The sequence below is a fragment of the Filicampus tigris genome, chromosome 17, assembly GCF_054856515.1.
Source record: "Filicampus tigris isolate MCC_2025a chromosome 17, RoL_Ftig_1.0, whole genome shotgun sequence".
Classification (NCBI taxonomy): domain Eukaryota; kingdom Metazoa; phylum Chordata; class Actinopteri; order Syngnathiformes; family Syngnathidae; genus Filicampus; species Filicampus tigris.
In genome coordinates this window covers 265,331-271,744 of record NC_141233.1, presented here as the reverse complement: position 1 = coordinate 271,744, position 6,414 = coordinate 265,331, and the positions used below count along the sequence as shown (strand labels likewise).

The 6,414-nt window shown below is 37.2% G+C and overlaps 1 pseudogene across 1 annotated transcript in view; it reads right to left on the bottom strand.

Moving 5' to 3' along the window:
- Nucleotides 1-459: 459 nt before the first annotated feature.
- Nucleotides 460-6,414, bottom strand: part of LOC147132780 (uncharacterized) — a 28,439-nt pseudogene continuing 22,484 nt past the window's right edge. The window contains exon 3 of the transcript XR_015081800.1: nucleotides 460-2,185. The product of XR_015081800.1 is annotated as an uncharacterized LOC147132780 (transcript). The remainder of the gene's footprint in view (nucleotides 2,186-6,414) is intronic.

The window sequence follows — 6,414 nt, the reverse complement described above, 5'->3', positions numbered from 1 at the left end:
GCAAAGACAATTGACATCTTATTTCATTTACATGTTTGATATAAAGTGATTGTGAGTGCGGATGTTTGTTTGTCTCTGTGTGCCCTGTGATTGGCTGGCAACCAATTCAGGGTGTCCCCCGCCTACTGCCCGAAGACAGCTGGAATAGGCTCCAACACACCCAGCGACCCTTGTGAGGATAAGCGGTATCGATAATGGATGGATGTTTGATATAAACACTTAAAAAAAACTTCACGATGGCACAATAGTTCTTCTGTCACTGATAAAATTTGCTTTGTGTCTTTAAAGGATCTTTGCAAAATTCAGTATTCAATGTATCACCTTTTTTTTCAAAATCATTTACAATTTTACATCTTACCACAAAGGGTCAGTTCCTTCAGTTTTTTTTTTTTTTTGAAGCTTCAACGATTGCAGCTATTCTAACCAGCACACTTGTGTTTCTCAACGCTCTTTTTAGTGGAGAATCTTTTAGCACAAACACTGCAACTGAATGGTTTCTTCCCAGTGTGTCTTCTCATGTGTGCTTTTAAATTTGACTTTGCAGAGAAACATTTTCCACACACTGAGCAGGAAAAAGGTTTTTCTCCACTGTGTGCTCTTATATGCTTTGTTAAGTCTGATTTATGAGCGAGGCTTTTGCCACAAACTGAGCAGGAAAAAGGTTTTTCTCCACTGTGTGCTCTTGTGTGGTATAATAAACGTGATTTTCGAGAGAAGCTTTTGTCACAAACTGAGCAGGAAAAAGGATTGTCTCCACTGTGTGTTCTTGTGTGCATCGTTAAGTCTGATTTATGAACGAAGCTTTTGCCACAAACTGAGCAGGAAAAAGGTTTTTCTCCACTGTGTGTTCTTGTGTGCTTTGTTAAATCTGATTTATGAGCAAAGCTTTTGCCACAAACTGAGCAGGAAAAAGGTTTTTCTCCACTGTGTGTTCTTGTGTGTAGTCTTAAACATGACTTTTGAGCGAAGCTTTTGCTACAAACTGAGCAGGAAAAAGGTTTTTCTCCACTGTGTGTTCTTGTGTGATCTGTTAAAGTTGACTTTTGAGCAAAGCTTTTGCCACAAACTGAGCAAGAAAAAGGTTTTTCTCCACTGTGTGTTCTTGTGTGTTTAACTAAACTTGACTTTACAGAGAAACTTTTGTTACAAACTAAGCAGGAAAAAGGTTTTTCTCCACTGTGTGTTCTTGTGTGTAGCATTAAATTTGGCTTTTGTGAGAAGCTTTTGCCACAAACAGAGCAGGAAAAAGGTTTTTCTCCAGTGTGTGTTTTTATATGTTCTGTTAAACCTGACTTTGCTGAGAAACATTTTCCACACACTGAGCAGGAAAAGGGTTTTTCTCCACTGTGTGTTCTTGTGTGCTTTTTTAAACTGAACTTTTGAGCAAAGCTTTTGCCACAAACTGAGCAGGAAAAAGGTTTTTCTCCAGTGTGTGTTTTTGTATGTTCTGTTAAACCTGACTTTGCAGAGTAACATTTTCCACACACTGAGCAGGAAAAATATTTTTCTCCACTGTGTGTTCTTGTGTGCATCGTTAAGTCTGATTTATGAACGAAGCTTTTGCCACAAACTGAGCAGGAAAAAGGTTTTTCTCCATTGTGTGTTCTTGTGTGCCTTCTTAAATCTGATTTATGAGCGAAGCATTTGCCACAAACTGAGCAGGAAAAAGGTTTTTCTCCAGTGTGTGTTCTTGTGTGATCTGTTAAACTTGACTTATGAGCGAAGCCTTTGCCACAAACTGAGCAAGAAAAAGGTTTTTCTCCACTGTGTGTTCTTGTGTGCATTTTCAAAGACTTCCTTGAAGCTAACGTTTTCCCACATTGAGAACATTTCCAGCATTTGTTGTCAGCGTGACATGCCCTATCACCTTTATCATCATCATCATCATCATCAGCGTCAGGAGAACGTGATGATGTGTCATCACTATGTGCTTGTGATGGTTCCCAGTGGTCTGCATCACCTTCTATTGTCATGTATTGACTTGAGCTGCTGCTTGTAGGCTCCGCCCCTCTGTCCTCTTCACACTCACCCTTGTCTTCATCTTCACTCTTTAAAAGTACAAAGGACAGTGGTGATGTGATCTCCTCCTCCTTTTTGATGTGAAGGGGCTTTTCCTCCTCCTCCTTTTTGATGTAAGTGAAGTCTTGCTCCTTTTGCTCAGGACGTAGATATTTTTCACTGACGTCTACAGGATACAAAAACACATTTGGTTTGGTCAAGTCTCAGGCGGTGACTTTGATGTGTATTATTGTTTCTACAGTGGTACCACCTTGACTTGTGCCCGTCGCACACAGAGCGATGCGTCCGATCCCGACTAGGACCGGACCATTACAAACAAAGAAAAAGAATAAACGACTGGCAACTAAAACCCATACATTAGAGTGATTTGATCTATGGACGCCCTACGACGTGATCTGAAATTAAAATTTCTGTTGGTCTCTTGTAAAACACAAGCTATATGGGCCATTCTACTGAATTGGTTCAAATTCAGAGTTGGAAAATGTGTGAAATTTTATTTCAGAAAAACTTGTATTGTATTCATGTTGCACCATATCTAAGGGGCACACAAATAGTAAGTAAATTTTCAAATAGTATTTTCTAGCTTTTCCCTAATATCTTGCCTGTCCCTAAAATGTGTCACGACCAAAACACACAATTACAGAAGAATAAAAAGAATTCTACTAGCTGATTCATATTTTTTTTCCATTCCCCCCTCTACAGAGTATTTTTATAAATTCATATACATGGTTTTGACATAAAAATCAATCTAAATGAATTTTTAACAGAATTTAATGTTAGTTTTTCCTAAATAAATCAAATATGTATATGCTATTTTTCATTGTAAAATGTAGAAAGTTGATCATATTGACTTCAAAAGTCATCATTATAAAACAAACACACCCTTAAACAATCATTATCAAAAATTGTTGGTTGATAATTCAATACTTTTTAATTTTATTAAAAAATCAGTTTTTTCGGTAGTGACTGAAACATTTCGGTAGTGACCATATTGTTGCTGCTGTTGCAGTAATACTTTGTGTGAGGGTAGCATTGTAATCACTTAACTAGTTTTGCTATATTTTAACTTTTAACATGTATTATAACTAATGAAACATTATTTTTTTCCATTTTCTAGTGCTTTGTGCTGTACTCAGGGTCGCGTGGGTTGGACTTGATCGCAGCTGACTTAGGGCAAACGCAGGGTACACGCTGGACCAGTCACCTGTCCATCACAGGGCTCTTCATCATTCGAAAAACTGTGGTTTCACCTTCCAAATGAAAATTTAATTGGAATGACAAACATTTTTGTAACATACAATTCCCTGTATGTATGTTCCCTCTCTCTCTGTTTGAGAGACATCTGGTGGTCTTGCCTTCTGCACCATGCTCTTCTGACCGTCCTTTGCTCTCTGCTGGATAATTCATTGGTAGACTTCAGCTTTCCTTTTTCCTTCCATCTAATATTCTTCGGATTTCACTGGGTCATTCCAACCCTTCGCCTGTCTCTGTCTCTGCTAGGCTTTTTGGCATTTTGGTGTTTTTCCCTTCAAATAAAGATAAAATATGAAATAGAAAGATCTATGTATGACATATCTATCTATGTATTATATTATTTAAAACTTACTTTATTCAAAAATAAACATCATATTGTCACGACCGAAACCATTGTCACAACCGAAACATTTCTGTATGTTTCGGTAGTGACTGTTTCGGATTTATTTTTCCCTTCAAATTAAGATAAATTATCTAATAGAATACAGTGATCCCTCGCTACTTTGTGCTTCAACTTTCGCGCCCTCGGTGCATTGCGTATTTTTCAAAAGCTTTCATAACAATTTAAAAATGAAACAACACAGCCATATTGCAGAAAGTCGCATTGTTTCAAAGATATGAGTTGACTTGGAGGTTTTGTACATACACGCAGGCACTCATAAAAGGTGGTGAAAGTAAATCCACTGCACAAGTGGATTTACTTTTTCCACACGCTGTACTGTACGTGAGCTGACTGGGTGCGCATCATCGCAGCCTCTCGCTTAGTCTCGTCCACTATTCAAATGTGCCATTGATTTAGTCAGAGTCAAGCCGGATACTTTCTCTTCCGTGTTTGCAATGATTTGTATGCTCTAATAAAGTTTTGTAAAATTCGGATAGTACAGTACAACAGCTGTGTTTATATGTTGTGAGCGCAGCGCGCTCCCGGGCGGCCGGCACGGACGACTTAGACATCGCCAACTAAAGTGTGAAAGTGTTTGTTAGTTTTGTCTTAGGTTGTCTTAAAACAGCTTACCTTAACTAGAATCCCGCGTTGCATTTTATCCAAAGGACTTTATTGATGTTATTGTGCAAAGATAAAGTTAATGCATGATCCCTATCTGGCGGCCATGCTTCTTCTTTGTTTTAAAATAAAGTAGGACTAGGAGGCAACAAAGCGAACAAAGAAGAAGAAGAAGAAGAAGAAGAAGCGGCCGTTTTTAATTTCACTTTTCACGACGACGACAAGCGTTTTAAAATGCAGTATTGGATAAATTACACTATGGCATTCTAGTTAAGGTAAGTCAATTTTTTGCTAAAAATTAAAACTTAATTTTTTGCCGCCCTCTGCAGGCGCTTTAGCGCTAAAGCGCCTGCAGAGGGAGACAAAACATCATAAATACAAGTCAGCACTAACACGCCATGACAATTACTTCTACATCATTTCACATGTTATTGTAACCCACATAAAGAAACATAAGATACATCCTAAAAGCTATTAAAATGCATGAATAATTTAAACAGTTAAAGTCTGGTTTTTTTGGATAAGTAATTAAAAGTAATTAAAAACCTTGCTAGTCGAGGAAGCCAGTTTATCCAAACAGCTAAACATTCACAAACAAACTCCACGGACTAAGTGCAGCTAAGTTGCCTGTTTATATTGTGAAATTGCACAAGAAACAGAAAATACTATCAATCTATGCATTACATACACATGTATTTTCATAGACATGAACAAGATGAGCCTATGCTAACGATTAGCGATCACGATTAGCATTAGCGATAGCGATTAGTATGTTCAGTCAACAACCTACAATCACCCACATTTCAGCTCGTATATAAGTGTTACATGCTCATTACACACAATTGTCTAAGTTCCATACAGACGATGGTTGAACAAGAATGAACCACAAGCAGGAAGACATGCTAACGATTAGCGATGGCGATTAGCATTAGCGATAGCGATTAGTATGTTCAGTCAACAACCCACAAGCATCCACAATTCAGCTCGTATAAAAGTGTAGCATGCTCATTACACACAATTGTCTAAGTTACTTACAGACGATGGTTGAACAAGAATGAACCACAAACATGCAGTTGCCTGCCTCTGGCTGTGCGTGTGTGCGCGTGTGTCATCATGCAGCCACACACGTAAGAAGCCGAGCAGACGAAGAAATAATTACGACCGAATACATAAATACTTTTGGAGACTTGGAAACATTCTGCATTGGTCGGGGATAAATAAAAGACTTATTTAATCGATCTACAATCGTTTTGGTGAGTTTAAAGTTATCTTACTATAACTTTCTTGGTGAGTTTAAAGTTATCTTATCATAACTTTCTTGTAGGCTACATGTTGCTAAATGTTACCACTGCAGCTCGATGGAAATAATGTGTACTAAGCGCACAATTAATTTTCTCCAAAAATGCAACTTATATTCCAGTGCAACTTATGGTTTTTTTTCTTCTTTATAATGCATTTTATGGCTGGTGCAACCTGTACTCCGGAGAGACATATTGTCCGGAAAATACAGTCATAATTATGGTTGTCAGGATACCAAATTTCAGTTTCAATTCCAATATGTATTTCGATACTTTGATACTTTTGGCAAACAGGTTATATTAATATTTTTCCTTCATTTTAAAACAGACTTTGGGAACAATAACTTTAATAGCTTTCTCTACTGAATATACAGTAAGTATTATCTAGTAAGAATCATATTTGCATTGTCCAATCTTTCCTTATAACGGAATTTTCTTATATGGGAAACGACTACGGTACATGTCCTGTATGAACGTGCAAATATGTTAACAAAATACATGTGTAACAACTTAACAACACAAGCAATATAATGCAAAAAAAAATGTTCCCAAAACATTTTATTAAACTAAATCTGCACTATAAAGTACAGGTGTATGAGCAAAAAACAGTACAGTATAACAATCATGGTCCAAATACTGTTGAAAAAAATACTGTAACACCAATGCAGTGCAGTACAGTACTGTACTTTACAGTAAACTGTACTGTATTTTAATGTTGATTTTTCTCAGACTTTGGGAAAAATGAGTCTATTTTGAGTAGTTGTGTTGGCTTCATTCTTTGCTGTATAAAAATGTTTGCGTATTACACAGTTTTGTTGCTAATTGCAAGTAACTGTCCCG